The 22420-nt window shown below is 48.3% G+C and overlaps 1 protein-coding gene and 1 pseudogene across 15 annotated transcripts in view; one reads left to right on the forward strand and one right to left on the reverse strand.

Moving 5' to 3' along the window:
• ENOX2 (ecto-NOX disulfide-thiol exchanger 2) overlaps window positions 1-22420 on the reverse strand; it is a 188882-nt gene that overhangs the window by 122691 nt on the left and 43771 nt on the right. The window contains exon 1 of one of the 15 annotated variants that reach the window (XM_090061321.1): window positions 14570-14690. The exons of the other annotated variants lie outside the window; for them this stretch is intronic. The gene's annotated coding sequence lies outside the window, so the exon portion shown is untranslated. Of the gene's footprint in view, window positions 1-14569; window positions 14691-22420 lie in introns of those variants that run through there. 15 annotated transcript variants of the gene reach the window in all.
• LOC149858454 (uncharacterized) lies at window positions 1288-9927 on the forward strand (annotated as a pseudogene).

Genomic DNA, 22420 nt, shown 5'->3' on the forward strand with positions numbered 1-22420 from the left:
TCCCCAATTTGGTACTTGTTCCCCAATTACAACTACAAGGATTTGTCTCCAAATAACACCAAGAACACCCTAACCTGCCACAGGTAAAGCCCTTGCTGGACAGGGAATATGCTGCACCAAGCACACCAGAACCTCTGGCTGCTGCTGTTAGCTGAACCAGTGGGGCATGGAATGGCAGCCTGGGAGGACGGTAGAATGGTAGGAGCCAGACAGCTTCAAACGTGCAGGCTCCCACCACTAGACAGCCCTGACCTAGACTAATCTTCTAAACAAAAATAGCCCCACCCACCCTTCAGCAACACTTGCCACTCCCTTCCCCCTATTGCTGCTATGTGTGTCAGGTTTTTTTAAGCCTTCCTTGGAGGCACTGAGTGTTAGCTAGGGCTACCTCTCCAGGTTTTCCTGGACATGTCCTTTTTTTGGCCCCCTGTTCTCGTGTCCAGGCGGGTTTTTAAAATGCAAGCATATGTCCAGGTTTTTGCTTTGCCTCCACTTTTCCTGGGCATAAACAGCTTGGATGCCTGGGGCTAGGAGCAGTGGGCAAAGTGAATGGCTGTCAGGGATCACGTCCGTCGCATGCAGGCCCTGGCAAGTGTGTGTGTGTGCGCGCGCGCATGCAAAAGTGATATGGGCAGCAGGGCTGGGGGGACAGGGGCTTTGGGCTGGGAGAGAGGTGCACCGGCAAGGCTGTGGGGCAGGGTGCTGCAGGTTGGTAGTGAGCACCGCCAGCAGGCCGGGGGGAGGAGCGGAGACTTAGAAGTAAGGAGCAGAGGCAAGGTACAGGCATATCACCCCCCCTCACCATCACCACAATATATACCCCTCCCCCACCGCTGGCTTCCAGCCCCCTCCTCACCACAAGTGTCCTCTTTTTTGATCCTGGAAAAATGGTAACCCTAGTGTTGGCTGCAGCCAAGGCTGGGGATTATGCATGGGGTGTGCCAGTGCTCCTGCTGGGACTTAAAGCTGGAGGTTCCTGGTTAGAGGGTCTCTCCCCTCTGCTCAGTGTCAGACAGATCACCATAAATGGGGTGAGGAAAGAGTTTTACCTCCAGTCAGATTTGTATGGATTGTGGGGATTTTTGCTCCCTCTGCAGTGGGGGGCGTTGCCCATTTCCTGAGATCTCTTGGGTTTTACAGAAGCCAGGGGCAACATGTAGGGGGTGCACAGGTACCCACAGTCAGGCTGCGCTCCCTGTTTAGGCGACAGGCAGGGGGGCAGGCAGGAGTGCTGATGCCCCACCTGCGAGTGCTGACAGGGGAGCGGGGCCACCAGCAAAAGCAGCCATGCCGCTTTTTGGTGAGTGAGATCAGTGAAATCAGTTACCAGGCCCCCCCACCCAGTTGTTGACTGGTGTCAGGGTGACACGTGCCCCCCCTGGCTCAAGAGGCACCAGTCACCCACGACAGAAGCAGCACATTGGCTGCTGCGGTCCCCCTGCCTTACCTCTGGCAGGTTAGAGTGTCATGTCTTGTGTTGCGTCAGCGTTGACTGTGTACTTTTGCTAAAACATTAGAGCAGAAGTGCTCGACTTCCAGCCTGCGGGCCAAATACAACCTGTGGTGCCTTGGAATCTGGCCTGTGGGGTCCCAAAGAATCAGGAAATTTGGTGGTGGTAGAGCAGTGATAGTTAATACCACATCCCTCCCTGCTGTCAAAATCCCAAGCCCCACATGGTGTGTTGGAGCTGGGCCATGACCCCTCCCCCTGTACAGCTGGATTGGGGCTGGACTATACTCCCTACCTCCCACAGGTCCAGGTCACGCCCTCTTCCTTCTCCTTGACCAGGTTGAAGCTAGGCCACATTCCCTCCCCCTGCATGCTGGTTCAGGGCTAAGCCATGCCCCTCCCCTTCCCCCACAGGGCTGGGGCACTCGCCCTCCCCCACAGAGCTGGATTGGGGCTGAGTCATGCCCCCTCCACAACTCCTCTAGGCCACGCTGGGGTCAGACCATGCCCCCTTCCCCTGCACAGCTATATTCGAGCAAGGTTGCCCTCCTTTGCATGGCCAAATGGGTCCCTGCTGCTCCTGCCCCAGTGCCAGATTGGATCTGGCCTGCAAAGGAATCAGGTACTGTCCATCCAGCTGGCTGGACAAAACGCTTGAGCACCACTGGGTTAGGCAATGGATTTGTTTGGGATGATTTGGATAGGGATGATCTTGCTTCAGGCAGGCAGTTGGATTCAATAACCTGTGGAGGTCCCCTCCAGCCCTACATTTCTATGATTCTCTGACATTCAGCATGCCGTGAAAGGTGCCAAGCTCAGGGTGGATCACAGACTACATATGAATCTGCTGTGTGAGGAGGCAGTGGAGGAAGCTGTGGTCTGTAGCATGTGGCCCCCAGTGGTACAGCCCTTGGGGAATGCAACCAACCCCTGGACGCTAAGAAATTGGACAGACCTAGTGTAGGTTATGTGATCCCATATATTTGTCTGTCTGTACTGGATTGATTAGTGATTCTAGCATTGTATTTTCTGATTTTCTATCTTTTTATGCCCACCACCATGGTATCTGAGTTATTAGTTTCTAAATACCTAGTAATAAAAGACACCTCATAGGGTTATTAATAAAAGGTACCATATACCCCAGAATAAAAAATATTAATTTCCACACGATAAAACTCTGAACAAGTATCTCACAACTCGTCAGTCTTAAAGGAATATACTCATCCTCAACATGCTCCTCCTTTCTTCCCACCTATGCATGAACCTTGATTTCAAAGTTTTCAAGAGAGAAAGGTTACAATGCACAGAAAGCTATTCTACCTCACCTGTAATGCTCTTTTAGCCCAAATGCATTTGCTCCTTCTTGTAGATCAACAGAAAATAACAGAACGGTTGCTAAGAGCATAAGTGACAAAACAGCATTGGCAAGTTTTCCTTAGTCTGTTAACAAAGATTATTGTTTCCACCAGCTGAAGATACCAAAAGAGGCCAAGTGCTTCATTCTGTTGTGACAGTGGCACTAGTTATTCTATTACAAAGCAGGAGTGATTTACAAGGTTGTTGATGAAAACACAGTGAATCAAGCTTTCAACAATCACTAGTGCTGGCAGACTCTGCAAATATCTATGATATTGTCATAAAACATGTTACCACAGACTGCCTTGGACTCATGATTGTGACTGCATATTCACCAGGGCATCTGCTAATGCCACAATACTGCATCTTACAGTTCACAAAAGTATGGAAAAGTGCATAAACTTGCATACAAAAGTTCCACAGCTCTCCAAATTGGGTCTTCTGAGCTGGCAGAGTACTGCACAGCACCTCATACCTCCACAACATTACCATAATTCTGGTCAAGGGAACTAAATTAGCTGTCTCCCTGAGAAGAGCAAGAAGCATTTTTATTAGTTAATAATTCTAGAACAGATTTTTTTGAAGCCCACAAAGTTGTGTATTTCTATGAGCAAAAAGTATCTCTATCAGTAACTTAAACATACCCAATGTCACAGGATATGCCTGCTTTTGATTCAGCTAAGCTGCCCGCTTCATTACCCCACTAGAAGGCATACCCATACTGCCGTGACTACACCAGGAGTCTCAAACATTATATGGCCTGCAGGCCAGATCTAACCCACTGAGCCCTACCATCTGGCCTGCAGCACTGCTGCTCAGTTTGATCAAACCCACGGGAGGCATGATGCACACCCAGTCTGCATACCAGCTCCCACCTACAGCCTCGCTCTCCCTTCCCTGTTTAGCTGTTACTAAACACGGCCTAAACATGGGCCAATGCTACTGTGGAGGAAGGACAACAAGCAAGCAAGAAAACCTACTTAGCTAAAGAGTGACCTGTTTAATTACTTGAAATATTAAAACATCTCTTTTTAAAATGAAAACTAGGCCATACTATTCAGGATGAATATACAAAGATTACATTCAAGAGCTGTTATAAAGAAAATTATGGCTTAATTAGTACTACATAAAATTTATAATACAAGTCCCATTCCTAGAATACCAACATTAAGGGGCATACTCTGTTCTGGAAGGAGAGATTTGGGGAAAAGGTGGTGGTGCTGCACTGAATGCCAAAATACAGATCACAGGATCATAGGAAAGTAGGGCTGGAAGGAACCTCTCAAGAGCTTCTAAGCCAGTCCCCTGCTTAAGGCAGGATCACTCCTGATTACACCTTCTCAGACAAGTGTGCCTGTCCAACTTGTTCTTAAAAGTTTCCAGAGATAGAGAATTCACGACTTCTCCAAGTAGCCTGTTCCAATGTTTGAACACCCTCATAATCAAAGTTCATCCTTATCTCCAATCTAAATTTCCCCTACTGAAGCTTGAGGCCATTGCTCCTAGTCCTGTCTCCTATGGCCACAGAGTACAGAACCTGGTCCTGAGCTCGCAGCAGGCAGCCTGCCCTCACCTTGTGCACAAATTCAGGGGGGCACATGCCCCCCATGCCTCCCCCGGGGTGAATACAAGAATCAGGGAGACAAAAAAAAAAAGCAAACAAGAGGAAATCTGACTCTGTAACCTATTAAGGAGGGTGTTAGATGCCAGAAAAGGAGGAGAGCTCTCCCATGTTTTAGCTCAATAACACAGTGGTGAGGGCATGGCACATGGCATCTTGCGCAGCTCTGGAGTCAGCAGGGCACAGAGCCCAGTGTGGAGCAGGCAGCCCACCTTTGCCCCATACACAAATCCAGGGGGTACATGCCCCCCATGCATCCCCCAGGTATGCACAATGGCAAGGAGCTCCTTCCCTCCCCTTCCTGTCCCTGGATGAGCCTCCCATGGCTCCATCCCATGACCCGCCCCAACCCCCGGGTCACATTCACCCCATCCTCTCCCCCTGTCCCACTCCCTCCTCCCCATTGTGGGGGCTCCCAACCCCTCCCCCTCCACAGACTTACCTGCTGGGTGCTGTGTGTGTCTGTCTGTCTGTCATTTTCAAGCCACAGCTGCCTCCAGCCCTGCTGCTGCCCCTCACTCCTGACCCACAGTAACCCACATCCTGCCAGGGTATGTGGGGACCCTCCCCCCCTAGTCTCCAAACCCCACACACCCATAGCCCCCTCATCAGACATCTGAATACTGTGCTCTGTCAAGCAAGCTCACCCCCCCCCGCCACTAAAGACATCCCCAAAAGCATCTTTGGACAGGTAAGTTTACACTTTTTTCTAATTTTCAATTGATTTATGTGGCTACCATAACTGATAAAACAATGTTTTATGATTACCAAAGGTGTTGATTTTTTAATACATAATCAGTTACCTATGTGTATGAAAAATTTGTCGGTGGTACTTAAGGCTGTATTGTTTTACATGGGTAACTATGCATTCTGTCAGAGTTTGGGAAGCACTGTACTACTGCATTTTGTGAAGCCCACTCCAGGGTGTATGCTGTAAGAAATAACCAAAATAGAGGAGCCAGGAGCACTGTATTCTGGATATTTGTTATATGTTTTGACTGTTTCTGTCACATATTAACAGGACTGAAGATTAAGTGTAGCCATGTATGAAAAAGAAGGGTTATTTTCCTTGCTTTCAGAGCAACTATATATATTCACTCAGGCTAATGCTTTTTCAGACAGGAGATGTAATTCAAAGCTTTGAGGCATGACACTGCACAACATCAGAGGCATGATGGGAAAATAGGCAATTGGAGCTCTGTGCTAAAGTGTTACATGCCTGGAAGTCAGGAACAGGCAAGGTCAGGAAGCAAAGGGCCACAAACCAGGATTGAGAGTTGGGGACCACAAGCAAGATGCAGAGCTAGGAACCAGGACCTAGAAACTTGAAACCAGGAGCCAGGAACTCCAAGCTGGCTGCTAGCAGCAACCTAGCTGGGAATAAGGAGCCAGCAAGCAGCTGGAACCAGACCAGGAAAAGGAATGAGGAGCCAAGAACTTAAAAAAAGACTAAAAGCCAGGGCCTGGAGCAAGCCAGATATGAATCAGTCCTGCCAAGTAGCCTGATGAGGACTGAAAGGACTGTTGCTGCTATAGAATCTTCTTCTGTGCACTAAGAAAGCTAGCCAAAGTTGCTATCGTGTATAATGCACTAAGTTTCTAGGCATTTTGATCATGTATCTAAGAGCTCCAACTCAACACAAGAATGTATTTATTAGACATTTGAAGCAAAGCTTAGAATGACTCCAAGCAAAGAAAAAGATTTGTAATCAAACCAGACCTCAAGCAATGCACACTGGATTTTAATTCACATATGTGACTATAAGGAAAAACCTCTCTGAAAACACAAATATTAAAATGGAAAATAAGTTGGAACTACATATTCTTCTGCAAGTTACTGATTTGTTGGGAATAAATTCAGAGTCCCGTGTCATGAACTGTAAGAAAGCTTGAGCAGTCTGGCCGTTTAAGGGAAGCAGACAGCCCTGGGGTAGGAGTCCAGCTGTCAATGATTAGCGGGCAGCTAAAAGCCCAAGGGAAGAAAAAGTAAGCCTCTTGAGCTAGGAAGGAACAGTTTGCTAGAGAGAAGCAGACTGAAACCCAAAAGGAGCTTGCACTGAGGAAGAGTCAGAACCAAAGTGTCTCCTGCCACCTGGAAAAAGGCTAAAAAGTTTGCTTATTCATTTATTTGGACCAAGGGCTATTGTTTTGGATTGTAAGAGCTGGCTGACGGGCTCCTAAGGGAATGAAGCCAGACAGCAAGGCTGCAGGCACTCAAGCCTGTACACAAACTGTCGTTTGGGCTGTCTTGAAGGATTCTTAAGGGAAAAAGCCTACCTGCACAGCAGCAGATGCACCACACATCTGTTTACAGCATATAACAAGTTAAGATCCATTTCAAGAAATCATCATTCAATCTTTGCAAGAAGTTCTGAAGGAATGTCAGATATTCACTCTAACCTGCACAAAAACTGTAAGTCACTCAAGTAAATTCTAGTTGCAGTTCAATGGGTCTTGTAGTGTTATCGAACCAACCTAATAAACAAAAATTATAGTAACACTTTTACTACTGTGGTCTAGCTGCACGCAACTGAGCCATGCAGAGCATGAAAAATAAAACAATATAAAATAAAATGGAAAATGAGAGGAAGCATGTGTTCCATGGAAGTTTAAGTTCAATTGTCCATGTTTGAATATTGAAAATTGTTGCTTTCTATTGGGATTCTGTCATCTGGATATTTAGGCCTTCATTCCATGTCAGTCATTAATAGTCTGTATCAGGTCTGTTATGTGATATTATGTATTCACAGGGTGATGGCACAGAATGGGGAAAAGTAGCAGATCTCCAGGCAAAAAAAATAATATAATCGAATATTTGCCACACCTAAAGCCTCAGATTAAAACTGATTCTATAATACTTGTTGCAACCACATATATTCAAGTATTTTCAGAAGGTCAAATTCATCACATAATTCACACAAGGATTTAATACAATTTCCTACTAAAAGCTATTCTAAATGCACAATAACCTTATCCATATACTTTCTCCATATCATTTTGTGAGATCCATACTTCAAAAAGGGGTTGCCCCAAAGGGGTTCCACTGGGGAGCCAGGAACAGGGAGAAGAGGAGGGAACCAGGCACACGTGTGTCCCGCACGCACATGTGCCCCCTTACCTGACCCGAAGCGGAGGCGGACGCAGCAGCAGCAGAGCCGGCAGCGGGGGCAGCAGCAGCTGATCCCCTTAAGGTAAGGGGGCAGAGGGACCGGACGCAGCTAAGCCTGATCCAGAGGGGAACCCCCCAGATTCCGCTTAACTGAGCCGGTAAGGAGCCACGTTCCTGAGCCGTACTCCGCGAACAGAGTGCGCAAACAGGCACTCTCTGGAAGAGCACGTCAGTGTTCGTGCCAGCAGGCGAGCAGGAAGGGCCGGGAGGAGACTGCTGCTAGCACAGGGCAAAGGCACCGCACTAAGCCAGAAACAAGAAGCAACTCCTAAGATGGTGTCGACACGGAGTGCGCCCGGGGGGCGCAGCCTTCCTGGGGCTTGTCTGAAGCCTCCACCCAGACAGAGCCCATGGCGGGGGCTAGTGTCCCCCCACCCCCTGGCCTGCAGGAGTTGCCAGCAAGGCCTGGGGGGGCAGGGATTGGGGACCCCCACACCTGTCCTACAGGTGCCTGCCCTAGGGCCCTGGAGGCACAGGTGAGGGAGCTCCAGGAGGTTAGCAGGCTGAGGGGAATCAGGGAGGCGGAGGAAGAAATTGCCAGCTATTTCCTTTCCCTGCAGGGTCACACACCCAAGGGAGAAGCACCTCGGGAAGTGCGCTCCACTGCAGAGTGGCAGACAGTCACCTCCAGAACCGGGGCTGCTCGTAACACAGCAGTACCAGTTCCTCCAGTCCAGCTGGAAAACAGGTACGAGACCCTGGAAACTCTGGAGGAGAAGGAAGGAGAGGAGGCAACCTGAGAGGAGGCAACTCCACACTCTCCACAATCTGAGCAGGCCAAAGAAGCTAAGCAGTCCAGGAGGAAAAACAGTCAAGTGATCATCATAGGTGACTCCATCCTGAGAGGTACAGAGGGGCCCATCTGTCACCAGGACCCCTGGACACACGAGGTCTACTGCCTACCTGGAGCAAAGATTCAGGACGTGACAGGGATGATCCAGGCAGTGATCCAACCCACAGACTACTACCCCATAGTCCTAATCCATGGGGGTACTAATGATGCGGCCAGGAGAAGTCCTGATCGCCTGATGGTGGACTACCACGCTCTGGGGAACGTGCTGAAGGAGATAGGCGCACAGGTGGTTTTCTCTTCTATCCTACCAGTGAGTGGATGTGGAAGACGGCATGCAACGCGCATCACGGAGACCAAATGGCAGCATCGGGAATGGTGTCTCGAGGCAGGCTTTGGCTTCCTCAACAATGACCCACACATCACAACAAGAGACATGCTCGGATGGGATGGGCTCCACCTTTTCCCTAAAGCTAAGCGTGTGCTTTCTTCAAGGTTGGCAGATCTCCTCCAGTGGGCTTTAAATTAGGCTCACTGGGGGAAGGGGAAGACGAAGGTGGAGGAAGCCTTGGACTGCCAAACCAAGCAACACCCACAAGTACAGCCCAGCCTAGACCGATGAGTGGAACATATACACAGGTAAACAACAGCGGCCAGGGTAATCCTGGAAGTAGGGGGCCAGTGCACACATCCTCAGGAGGCCTCAGATACCTTTACACAAACGCTTGTAGTATGGGGAACAAGCAAGAGGAATTTACCCTCGTGCTAGATGACACCAACCCAGACACAGCGGGGCTCGCTGAAACGTGGTGGGACCCAACGCATGACTGGGCGGTGAATATCAAGGGCTACAGGCTGTACAGGAGGGATAGGACAGGGAGGAAAGGTCGGGGCGTGGCACTCTACATTAAGGAGGAACACACATCCTTGTCAATTAGCAAAGAGTCAGAGGAGGGGCACACTGAAGTGCTCTGGGTTGGAATATAGGGCAGTCGAGGGGCAAGAGATTTAACGGTGGGGGTCTACTACAGACCACCCAACCAAGGGGAAGAGCTAGACCAGGAATTCTTAAGTCAGCTCACAGAGGTAGTTAGGTCAAAGGACGTGGTCATCATGGGTGACCTGAACTTTCCAGACATCTGCTGGGAAGCAGTCAGCCAGGTCTGGCCGGTCACATAGGTTCCTAGTCAGAATGCAGGACCTCCATCTAACCCAGGAGGTACAAAGCCCCACCAGGGGAGATGCCTTGTTGGACCTGGTGCTGGCCACAGGTGACGACCTGGCGAGGGCGCTGCAGATGCACAACCACCTGGGCAACAGTGATCATCGCCTGCTGGAATTCACCATCCAGCACAAGATTGCAAAGGCCTGCAGCAAGGCAGCAGCCCTAGATTTCAGAAGGGCAGACTTCACTGAGCTAAGGAGAACAGTCAGGGAAGCACTGAAGTCCCAGAGGGGAGGGGAGCCATGTGTCCAAGAAGAGTGGTTGCTCCTTAAGGAGACGATCCTCCAAGCCCAAAGGGAGATAATCCCAACGTGGATCAAAGGGGGCAGGAGGGTGCAAAACCCCCATGGCTCATCAAAAGCATCCAGGAATGTCTCCTAGCTAAAAGGGAGGCGCACACCCAATGGAAGGGAAGGGCCATCACCAGGAAGGATTATACTGCAGTTGCTCAGGGATGCAGGGGGGCAGTGAGGAAGGCCAAGGTGGAGATGGAACTGGGACTAGCGACCCAGATCAAGGACAACAAGAAGTCCTTTTTTAAATACATAGGGGGCAAAAAGAAGGTTCTGGGTAACGTGGGGCCCCTGCAATCCACGCTAGGAAAGCTGGTCTCACACCAGACGACAAAGCTAACATATTTAACGATTTTTTTGCCTCCATTTTCCTGAGCAGGGACTGGAACAGCCACCCCCCCACTGGGCCTTGCCTTAGACCCCAGGGAAGGTGCACCTAGGCCAAGGGTTAGTGAGGAACTAGTTAGGGAACTTCTGGAGGGACTGGATGTATTCAGATCACCTGGTCCAGACGATCTCCACCCCCAAGTACTGAGAGAATTGGCTGAGGTCATTGCGGGACCCCTGGCATGGCTTTACAAGCACTTGTGGTGCTCTGGTGTGGTGCCAGAGGACTGGAAGAGGGCCAGTCTGGTTCCCATCTTCAAAAAAGGGAGGAAGGAGGACCCAGGGAACTGTAGGCCAGTTAGTCTTACCTCAATGCTGGGTAAGCTTTTTGAGAAAATTATTCTGGCGCATATCCACGAGGGGCCAGCAGGGGAGATCATGCTTAGGGGTAACCAACATGGGTTCATTAGAGGCAGGTCCTGTCAGACCAACCTGGTGGCCTTCTACGACCAGATCACCAAATCCTTAAATGCAGGGATAGCATGGACATAGTCTTCCTGGACTTCCGGAAGGTCTTCGACACCGTCTCTCACCCCGTGCTCATTAAGAAACTGAGGGACTGTGATGTCAACACCCACACAGTCAAATGGGTCGCCAACTGGCTGGAGGGCCGCACTCAGAGAGTGGTGGTGGATGGGTCATTTTCGGCCTGGAGGGATGTGGGCAGTGGGGTCCCCCAAGGCTCGGTCCTCAGGCCCGCACTGTTCAACATCTTCATCAGTGACTTGGACGAGGAGGTAAAAAGCACCCTGTTCAAATTTGCAGATGACAAAGATGTGGGGGGATGCGGGCATGCTAGAAGGAAGGAATAGGCTGCATTCGGACCTAGACAGGTTACAAGGGTGGGCAGATGAGAATAGGATGGGATTCAACACCGACAAGTGCAAAGTGATACACCTGGGGAGGAACAATCAGCACTATACCTACAGCTTGAGGAACTCCCTTCTCGTCAGTGCAGAGGCAGAAAAGGATCTTGGAGTCATCACTGATGCCAAGATGAACATGGGCCGGCAGTGTGGGGAGGCAGTCAGGAAGGCCAACCGCACCTTGTCATGCATCCACAGATGCATCTTGAGCAGGTCCAAGGAGGTGATCCTCCCCCTCTATGAGGCACTGGTCAGGCCCCAGCTGGAGTACTGCATCCAGTTCTGGGTGCCGCACTTCAGGAGGGATGTGGACAACATGGAGAGGGTCCAGAGGAGGGCCACTCGCATCATCGGGAGCAGCAGGGCAGGCCCTACGAGGACAGGCCCTATGAGGACAGGCTACGGGACCTGAACCTGTTCAGCCTCCACAAGAGAAGGCTGAGGGGGGATCTAGTGGCCTGTTACAAACTAGTCAGAGGGGACCAGCAGGCACTGGGGGAGTCCCTGTTCCCCCGAGCACTGCCAGGAGTGACCAGGAATAATGGTCACAAGTTGGCAGAGGGTAGATTTAGGCTAGATATCGGGAGGCGCTACTTCAGTCAGGGCGGCTAGGGTCTGGAACTAACTTCCAAGAGAAGTGGTGCTGGCTCCTACCCGGGGGGTCTTCGAAAGGAGGCTAGATATACACCTTGCTGGGATCGTTTGACCCCAGGACTCTTTTCCTGCCATGGCAGGGGGTCAGACTTGATGATCTGCTCAGGTCCCTTCCGACCCTAGAAACTATGAAACTATGAAACAAATAGAGCTCTTCTGACCTAACAAAAAATGAAACTTCAGTAAGTTTGCCAATTTTTTCCAAGTTTGTCAAGCCGTAAAAATTGTATAGCTTGGAGAGTTAAAGGTTGCTTATACACACTACAGGGGTTTACTTCAGTTTAATTCTCCCTAAATTGAAGCAGTGGATTTTCAAAAACACCACTTCAACTTAGGGAGAATTAAACTGAAGTAAATCTCTGTGGCATGTATAAAAGGATCAGGCCCATTCCTTACCTGCCCCTCTGGCAGGGGAGTAAGAAAGCTACCAGCAGGCCGAGCAGTCCCTGAGCTGCAAGAGGGCCAGTGCTTCTCTCTGCTGCAGTAGCAGCACCCGCCATGTAGCACCCACCTGCAGGCATCCAGCCCAGGCAGTCTTCCCATGCAGCTCAGGCAGGCTCTGGGGAGGGTGGGGAAAAAAAAAAAAAAGAGAGATAAGGCTCACCACTTTTTATTTTTCCTTCAGTGGAGCCTGCCTACATGGGATGCTACCAGGTGGCCTGCACAGCCCAAGCTGCATGGGGCCCACTGCTTCTCTCCGCAGCTGTATGCTAGCAAACTAAAGCACCTCAAAAGTGTTTTATTTTGCCATGCCCCAAAGTCATTTAACACGCAATGTGCTGCGGACAGTGTAAACAACCGTGCCATTAAAGTGCAATACACTGCCAACAGTGTAAATAGCCACACCATTAAAGCAGTGCAAAAGGGCATGTAAGCCACTTTAAAGGCCAATTTTGTGGCATATAAAAAGGTCCAAAAAAGACCGTGATAAGTAAACCTTATGATGGCTGATAATGGAAGCAAAATCATAAGTGCCTTTCAATTTCCACCCATACAGGAGAATTATCAGTTATATCTGTCATCTAGTACGTAGCCTGACTTGCAGAAAAGGCTTTGTGATATTATCAAAGATTTGGAAGATGAAGTCACTCACTTAAATCAGTAGTTGCATCTTTTTAATGTAGTGTAAAAGTGATGTTATAGCTGTGATGGTCCATAAATTATGTGAGAAATATCTTTCATTGGACCAACTATGCAGTTGGAATAAAGTTAGATAAGCTTTCAAATGCAAGACATTCTTCCCCAGGTAGAAGAATGTCTTGCACGTGAAAACTTGTCTAATTTTATCCCAACTACATAGTTGTTCCAATAAAAGATATCACCCTAAGAAATCCTTGCCTCTCAAATCTTTTGTAATTAAAGTTGAGCCCTTCTATCATCTCCCCACATCTTCTCTGCATCAAGTCCTATAAGAGCCATAAGAACTCTGGAATTTTGTACTGCTGCTACTATATCAATAACCTGACACACTATCTAACCATGTCTTTTAGATAAATACTACTTGATTTTTGTGAATTAACTTTGGGAGGACATATTCCAATCTGGGTCAAAGTTTTGGCTAGGATTTTGCTAACATGCTAACATGCTTCACTATTACTCGAAGAACAGTATGTGATCACATAATTTCAGACGTAATTAATGCAGTATGTAATCAGGTAATTAGAGGCTCTGTAATTAGTACTACAGCACAATGAGGCAATGTTCAGATTTTAAAGGCATTTCCTAACATAAATTCTTAATCAGGAAATCTTAACATTTTCTGAACACAGCATTCATGAGAAGGCCTTTATAACAGGTCTCCAAGAGATCTGCCCAGCAAACCATGGAAGGCTTTATAAACTAGAGGTGCACCGATAAAGATTTTTTGGCCCGATACCAATTATTAACGACCCATATCAGCCAATACTGATCCGATTGCCAATATGCAGCCCAACAGCTTGGAGAGCAACTTCTGGGTGGTAAGTCTGCTGCGGGGGCAGATCATGGCCCCTGTGGCAAGGGAGGGAGTGGGGCTAGGGCAGAGGCAGGGGCAGGTGCTGCCCAGCCCGGACAGGGCAGAGCACCAGACAGAGGCACAAGCTGCTCATCTGAGAGTGCTGGGGGGGGGGGGCGGCTCTCACTGCTGCCCACACCCCCAGGGGAGGTGTGGAGGGCATATGCCTCCAAGATCTGTGCACAGGACAAGGGCAGGCTGCCACTGCAGACCAGGGCTAGGGCTAGTGCCAGGCTTTTTCTGGCACAGAGCAGGGGCCTGGGCCGAATCTGCGATCAGAGCAGGCGTGCCCCACAGTCCCCTCCCAGTACTGCCATCACCTTGCCCGTGTACAACCCCAGCACCACTCCTGACCCCAGCCTGCAGTTGTAGCCCGCCCTTGCCCCATGCACAGATCTGGGGGGAACATGCCCCCCATGCCTCCCTTGGGGGAGCAGGCAGTGGCAGGAGATGCCCCTCCCCATGTCCCCCAGACAAGCCTGCCCAAGACTCACTCCCTCCCACAGAGGCCTTGACCTCCCCGCCCATGCAACTTCCCTCCCCCTGCCCCTTCCTCCCCCAACAGATTCTATCAGCTGAAACCCTGACTTTCCCCACTTCCCAAGATGCGCCCTGGAAATCCCAGGGACATGTTTTGGTAATCAGGGACATGCCAACTTTCCCCACTGGGAAAAATCCACTGGGTTAAAAGAAACAGTGAAACTGTGGGACAGGGCTAGACAGAGCTCCAACACTAACAGGATTTGAATAACTATGTTGACTCACCAAAAAATGTGGAATGACCAGCAACAGCCAAGAGGCTCCAGAGAAGCTGAAGAAAACAGGCATGACAATGTTCCAAACAGACAAGACAAGATTGGTGTCAGCTCCTGGCTTAGGCAGTCCTAGAAAGAACCAAGCATTTTGGGGGCTCAGGAGCTGGGTAAACTGGAGTAAAAACAGCTGACTTGATTTTGGCATGGTCAGGGCTATGGAGGCTGAACTGGAGAGAGGGGGATTGATTAATCCTCCGGATATTTATAGCATCTGTCTGTGGCAAAGCACCTTTGGGGTGCTTACCATGTGGAAGGGGCTGCAGCAGGCTGAGACAAAGCCAGCAGAGAACGCAGCCAAGCGAAGCCCCTGAATATCATTCTAAGTGGGGAGGTGTGGGGCGGAGCACCTTTGGGGGTGCTCGCCACTTGACAATTTCACAGGCTCTGAGGAGAGCCTGCTTTGGAGGAGCATCAAGGAAAACCTCCACCAGGAACTATTTTAAAGCGGAGAGGTGTGTGGCAGGGCACTGCTGGTGCCTGCCACTTTAAGAGTGGAGCAAAGCAGCCAGCAGGAGCTTGATTGCAGCAGCCATTTTAGATCTCTGGCTGCCTATATAAACAGGTCAGTTCACTACTGGCAGTAACATTGCCTGGCTGCAAGGCTCTATGCAACATCTTGGAGGTAAGGGTAAGAGCTGTAGGGAATGATTTGGAGCCTCCTGGTCCTGGACATGACCTAAAACTGCACCCTGCTGGGAGTGGGTAGCCTGGTGGGGCTCTTGGTGGTGTGGGAACCCCCAGGAAATGCCAGGCCAATTATCACCTCAGTAAAAGGTGGGTAGGGATGCCTTAACTCTAGCCCTCACCTTTAGGTGGATTACATAACATCAGAAGTAATGCGGCCAAGCATGGCTACAGCCACCTGAGCCCTGTGGGGTGGAGGACCCTAAGGAAAGGTAATTGGGGTCAGGCATGGTTACGCCCACCTGAGCCCACCAGAGGGAAGCCTTGTGGCCCCAGTGAGGGGGGACATTGTGAGGTGTGGAGCCCCAGTGAGGCGGGGAAAAAACCAGAGGGCTGGGAGCCCAGTATGTTGGAAACTGGCTGGCCACTAGACCAGTGAGGGTCATGGGAGAGGCCCAAAAGGTGATACATCTACCACCCAAGGTACATACTAGGTAAAGCCTATGGCCTAAGGGGCCCGCTCCAAGAGGAAGCAAGGCAGTATGAGTTATTGATGCATGAAAGAGACCCTGTGAGAGTGGGTGGAGTGTGTGAGGCCTTAGTGAGAGGAAGGCAGTATGAATGTGTGTGTGACTGAGGCCTGACAACGAGGCCTAAGCTTGGTCCACCTGTAGGGCAGAAGCACTGACTCATCTGGATGCCATCTGTGAGGCTTGAGCTGTGGTGTAGGGGAGGAATGGAGTTGCAGATAGTGCCACCTGGCATCAGGGCAAGAATGATCAGCCTCCCACCTTAATATCCTAATTAACTAACAAAAAGGTATGGCAGGCGAGTCAGGTGGGTGGCATGCCCAAAGGCAAGTGGGTAAACTAACACTGTGGCTGATCAGGAAGACCCACTTTGCCACATTGTCCCAATAAATTTCTTTATTGAAGAGGAGCTGTCTGTTTTGCTGCTTGGAACTTTAGGTTGCACCTAGTTTACTCAACAAGAGAAAGTCCTTCTCTCAGGGGTGAAACTGGAAGGTAGAACAGCCAGGAACTGTCAGGGACCAAAAGAACAGGGTCTCAGAGTAGAAAAGAGCCAGGGCTTCATGGATGACAGCACAGAAAATACCAAGGACAACAGAATCAACAACTCCTTCCAAGAGGACATGCCAAGTGAAAAAAGAAGCTCTTTCTCTTAGGAGGCCTGCCAAGACACCATACAAATCATGCCAGACACTCAGGATGCCAGCACACCGTTTATATTTGTCCTTATTAATGCATTCCAAGGTAAACAATTAGCTTTAATTTTATTATTTGTTTTATTTTAGTGCTGGATGCCACTATCTTGGAAAGAAATTAGTAGGTATCATTGCCAGTTCTACCATTTCTCATTCTAAGCTACAACCTGGCCTTCCGGTGTAGGCTCAAAATCACCGCCACCATTAGTAAGAGTCCTCCCACTCTTTCCCAGTACCCATTTCAGTAGTTCTGTAGGGACACGTCCAGCGAAGCCCAGCCCCTGAGCAGTGTGCTGTCTAGCTGGATACCCCTAAGGGCTCCATTCCATACTCCAACTCACTATATTGAGTGCTTGGCTCCCAACCATACTCAAAAATTAATTCATAGTTTCTAGCATCAGAAGGGACCTGAACAGATCAAGTCGGACCCCCTCCCCTGGGCAAGAACGAGTGCTGGGATTATAAGACCCCAGCCAGATAACTATTCAGCCTCCTCCTGAAGACCCCCAAGGTAGGGGAGAACCACCTCCCTTGGGAGTCTATTCCAGAGCCTGGGAGCCCTAACCATAAAGTAATACCTTCTGATATCAAGCCTGAAGCTGCTCTCAATCAACTTGTGGCCGTTATTCCTTGTTATCTCAGGTGGTGTCCAGGGGAACAGAGCCTCACCTATTTACTGCTGGTCCCCCCTGGTGAGTTTATAGACAGCCACCAGATCCCCTCTCAGTCTTCTCTTGTGGAGGCTAAATAGATTCAGGCCCTTTAGTCTATCTTTGTAGGGCCTGGCCTGCTGCCCCCTGACCATGTGAGTGGCCTTCCTCTGGACACTCTCAAAGTTAGCCAGATCCCTCTTGAAGTGTCACGCCCAGAACTGGACTCAGTACTCCAACTGCGGCCTGACCAGTGCTGCATAGAGGGGAAGGATCACCTCCCTGGACCTGCTTGTGATGCATCTGTAGATGCACGACAAGGTGCGGTTGGCCTTACTGACCACTTCCTTGCATTGGCGGCTCACGTTCATCCTGGAGTCAACAATGACTCCAAGATCCCTTTCAGCCACTGTATTGACAAGAAGGGTGTTCCCCAGCCTATAGGTATGTTGCAGGTTCTTTCTCCCTAGATGCAGCACCTTGCACTTGTCTACATTGAATTCCATTCTATTCTCATCCACCCACCTCTATTAACCTGTCTAGATCTAGTTGGATTCTGTCCCCCGCTCCAGTCCAATTCTTTGACACATAAACATGTTCACTGAATATCAAGCCTTGTAGGGTTCTATACAGGAAATTACAGGAAAAAAAAAATCAGTGCAAGTTTATTGTATTTACAACCTCATTATTAACATCTTCTTGTGGCTGTTTCCTCCCACCCCATAAAAGCTCTGAAAGGTTTTTTCTTACAATAAACCAGAGAGCACTTTTTCTTGTCCCTGCATATCTGACAAAGGTTTGTTTGGTTTTTTTTTCACATCAACATAATTTTGAACCCTTTCTTAATAGTAAATTTTCTATCAGCTTGTTTTTTTTAATTTATTATGAGCCATATAACCATAATACCCAGGGCACAAAAGGCAGTACTCTGCAAACTACAAATTGCAAGGCACAAACACTGTCACTCACCCTCAGGCAAAAATGCCTGAATTCACTGAAAAACAGTATTAAAAGCACAATGTACTTTGAACATGTCTGCAGAGGATATAAAATGGAACTTGAGCTACAAACAATGCTCTATCAGAGCTCTAATAATGTAAGGCAGGGCCACCTTCTTCTGAGTTCCTCAATTAGTAGCTATGCCTTCCCAGCTATTAGAAAAATAGAAAACAACAGAAAAGCCCATCTTGTGGCATGCCTTTTTGCCTTCAAAAATATGTATTGCTTTGCTGCTGCTTCACCCAATTCAAGAATACCTCCTTGAGCATTAATAACTCCAAATGCGGCCAGGGTTGTGATTTGCATCAGGAATGCGCCCCCTTTCCCTTCCATCCCCAGCCATGCCCCACTAATGTAATTAATTAGATTCCTGGCCCGAAGGCTTCTGACATCATGGGCCATGGGCAAACACAAATCAAATAGTACAGCAGCAACTTGGCTACTAGATGCCAACCTTGTGAGCAAGGAAAGCTTAATGGAGTCAACATACCAAATAGCACAGACAACAGCTATGAAAGGACTTAACCATCCCAAGGGTTTCCAATATTTGAAAGAGACTATAGCAATTTCACTGTAACACCATAAGGCAAAAACTTTTTTTGCTACTATGGAAATCAGACAATTAACAGTAACCACTTGTTACTTTTCTCATGTCACAAAGTTTGCACCTGCAACATCCCGATCCTCAAGGACACCACAATTAATCACCACCCATCACTGGCCAATAGAAGGTGAAAACAAAAGAAAAAGATGTGGGAGCCCATGAAGGCTATTGGAAAGCCGATGAACAACTCAGCAATGCAGGGAGTTTCCAAGATAAGGGGGAAAAGAGCAGAGAGGAGAAGAAAAAGGGGTGGGGGGCTAAGAGAAATGGTACTGTGGTGTTGTAGTGGATTTGGTCGGGCTTCTGGCCTTCTTGACTAGGAAAACAGACAGAGACCAGAAGTGCTGATACTGCTTATTTCAGTTAAATGTTCTGAGATAAGGAATCCTGCATGCCTTGTTTTGCCTTGATATATTATCCTGTGCATGGATGTTATCTTTAAGCAAACTGCCTGTATGTCTGTGTGTGTTTTACTATTATTTTGTTTCTCCAAGGTCATATTTTTTTCTTCTTTCTCTGTCTTAAATATAAATATGCTTGTAAACTTATAGAATTTGAGAAATCCTTTGAAACAGACAAGTGGGTGATTCCCCTTGCTGTATGGAATTCTCCCTCTAATCACAGTATAGCCCTAAATAAAGAAAAGCTGGCTCTGTCAAGTCTGATTCAACCACAATGCCAAGTTTGATTTCTTCCACAATTTGGTGCCGTGACTGAGATAGAGACGCCCGGAGTGATCAGTTGGGACACAGACATCTCTTCACTGAAGCCCTGACACCAAACCAAGGTAAGAGACCTTTTGAAATCTCTATTGGGGCTTTTCAGTGAGAGGCTGTCTCTGTGTCTTCCTGATTCACTCCTTGAGGCTCACCCTATACGAACTTTTTTCTGCCAGAACTGTCAGACCCACTGTGTAAGTAGTAACTGTGAATAGAAAGAGTTAAGGTTAAAGACTCCGTGTTGCTGTTGTCAATGAAAATATTTCCCCGTGTGAAGGAAGTTCAGTTCTGTAAAGAACTATGAGGTCTCTCTGAGGCCAGGAGTGGAAACCTTTTGCAGCTGCCCCAAAGACAACAGATTTGTTCTGTGTGCTCTTCGAAAGCAAAGGCACAAGGTGGAAACTCTTAGAGTGTGAGTGTTTTCTACAATAAGCATTGACCAAGGCTGAGACTGAAGAAATGCTCTTGAACCTCATGGCTTAACGCAGAAATTCCCTTGTGTGAATTGAGAGTATGAATTGAGAAATATGAGCCACTGACCAGGTCTGAGACTAAGCTTGGGTTCAGCCGCCCCAAGGCTGTCTGGAAGGGCAGTTTTGAATGCAAGGGGGCCCAACTGGAACCTCGTGACCCAGTGGACAGGTTTACCCTTTCCCTACCCTCATAAATGAGCCGTTTCTAACTGTGAGTAACTGCACTGTGTGCTGTTATTGCAGTGGAGTCTTGTCTTTGGACATTAGCCACAGCATCTCTGTGCCGCTAGCAAATCTCACAGCCTGACCGGACACCCTGAATAAGCCATTCCTGTATGAAAGACCTGTGTGAATTGCATTTAAAGATATGGGGAGCAGAGAGTCTAAAAGACATACCAGCTCCGCCAAAAGGGACTCCAGCATTGTACATGTACACACACTATGGCCATAAAATTTGTAAGTTTCTAGACAAATGGAACTGGTATACCAGAGATGATTTTAGCTGGCAGTTTCCCCTGGAGGGAACATTTGATTTAAGTAAAATTGTTCATCTCCGCAGAGACCTTGAGTTAAGAGGTAGTAATATACCATAGACTCAGTGGGACACATTTTTTGATTGGTATGAAGAAGCTTTCAAAAGACATCAAGAATCTCAAGTTCGGAGTCTTAAGGACTCCCAAGAGAAACTGAAATCTCAGATAAAGGAATTAAAACAGAAAAGTGCACCAAAAGGGGGCCCCCCATCAACAGTACCATCAGCACCAAAACAACTTTATCCACAAATAACTGAAAATGAATCTGCAGAAGATGTAATTGATTTTCTTAATGTGCCACCCCCATATCAGTCCCGGGCACAATTTGAACATGAAGAAGTCCAAAGTACCCAAATACACTCTTCCATCAGGATTAGCCCACTTCACCACGAAACTATCACTCAACAACCGTCACCTGCCCCCAGGGCATGCCCACATCCACTGGAGGCATGGCATCTCCTGAAATCTCAACCCCCTCTTCTTGTTTAAGGTCTGGTACCCAGTATGGTCCAGCCCCTTCTTTAAAATCTAAAAAGGCTCAGCTTATGCCTTTACGCCAACTTCCAGGGCAAGGTACAAATGGGGAAACTAAAATCACAGTCCATGTCCCCCGGACCCCAGGAGATCTCCTAAACCTTGTTAAACAATTTCCCAACATCAGGGAGGAACCCCAAAAATTTAGAGATGAATTGGAAACTGTAATCCATTGCTATGATCCAACATGGGCAGATTTGAACCAATTAATGAGACGTGTTCTGCCCTCTGAGGTCCGCAACCGCCTCATTGCACAGGCTACTTGCCCTACTCAAGACCCCAGAATAGGAAATCACTTAGCAGGTGCCCAAGGATGCCTCGAGGCTGTGCTTAAAATTTGCCCCAGGAAAACCGACTGGGCCAGAATACATAACTGTAACCAAAATAAAGGAGAACCCCCAGCAGACTACATGGACCGCCTGAAACTAGTATTTGAAAGACATTCTAGTATCGAAAATGCAGCTGAAACTGCCCCAAAATCAGTTGCTTCCACTTTCTAATGTCCAGGAACAGTTGTGCACAATTGCTGTAGGTTGGCAAACTAAGCCACTTGCAGAACTAGTCACCATTGCAAATCATTGTACAACCTGCCAGGAAAAGAAAAAGGAATCCACCAAAACTAAGCTAATGTCATTACAATTACAGACTTTAGGCAGGGGCAGAAGCCGAGGTTTCCATCAAGGACAGTTCAGAGGCAGGGGACATGGGATGGGACAAGGAGGGTTTCAGTCCCAAAATAATGACAGTTGTCATTATTGTGGCCAACCAGGACACTGGAAGGTTCAATGTCCTCACTGGCCTGGCCAGCCGGGGATGACGTTTAACCCACCACCACCACCTCTCATTCAATTCTCTGTCCTGAATCACGCAGCCTCCTGTTAGGCCAGCCTGAGGAATAGTAACATCATCACAGCCCCGCTTCTCCCACTTAACCAAGATGATCCCTTCATTTCCTGCGGGATAAATGGCATTGCTACAAAATGTTTAGTAGACACAGGTGCAAGCTGCTCTGCTCTTCAAGCTAAAGAATTTTCCACAACTCCCCTCTCCTCTACTGTTGTAAATGCTGTAGGAATTTCAAATCAAATAGTTCCTCATCCTGTTTCCCAACCATTACATGTTTCTCTTGGTCCTGTTTCTGATCAACATGCCTTTCTCCTTAGTCCTTGTTCTCCTGTTAATTTGTTAGGCAGAGATTTGCTTTGTAAACTCAGCTGTACTATCTATTGCTCTCCTAATGGTGTTTATTTGGATGTCCCCTGTGGTAATGAAATGGCTGTATTTGCCACCTTAGCTAGCTCACCTCCTGAACCTGAGTTCCCTGATCTTTCTGTGTTGCAAGAAGAAATCATAAAAGCTGTCCCTCCGTTTCTCTGATCCCAGCATGCTAATGAAGTAGGACAAATCTATACTGCCCAACCTGTAAAAGTTAGATTAAAC

This window comes from Crocodylus siamensis, chromosome 8, assembly GCF_052110815.1.
Source record: "Crocodylus siamensis isolate JL-2025a chromosome 8, ASM5211081v1, whole genome shotgun sequence".
Classification (NCBI taxonomy): Eukaryota; Metazoa; Chordata; order Crocodylia; family Crocodylidae; genus Crocodylus; species Crocodylus siamensis.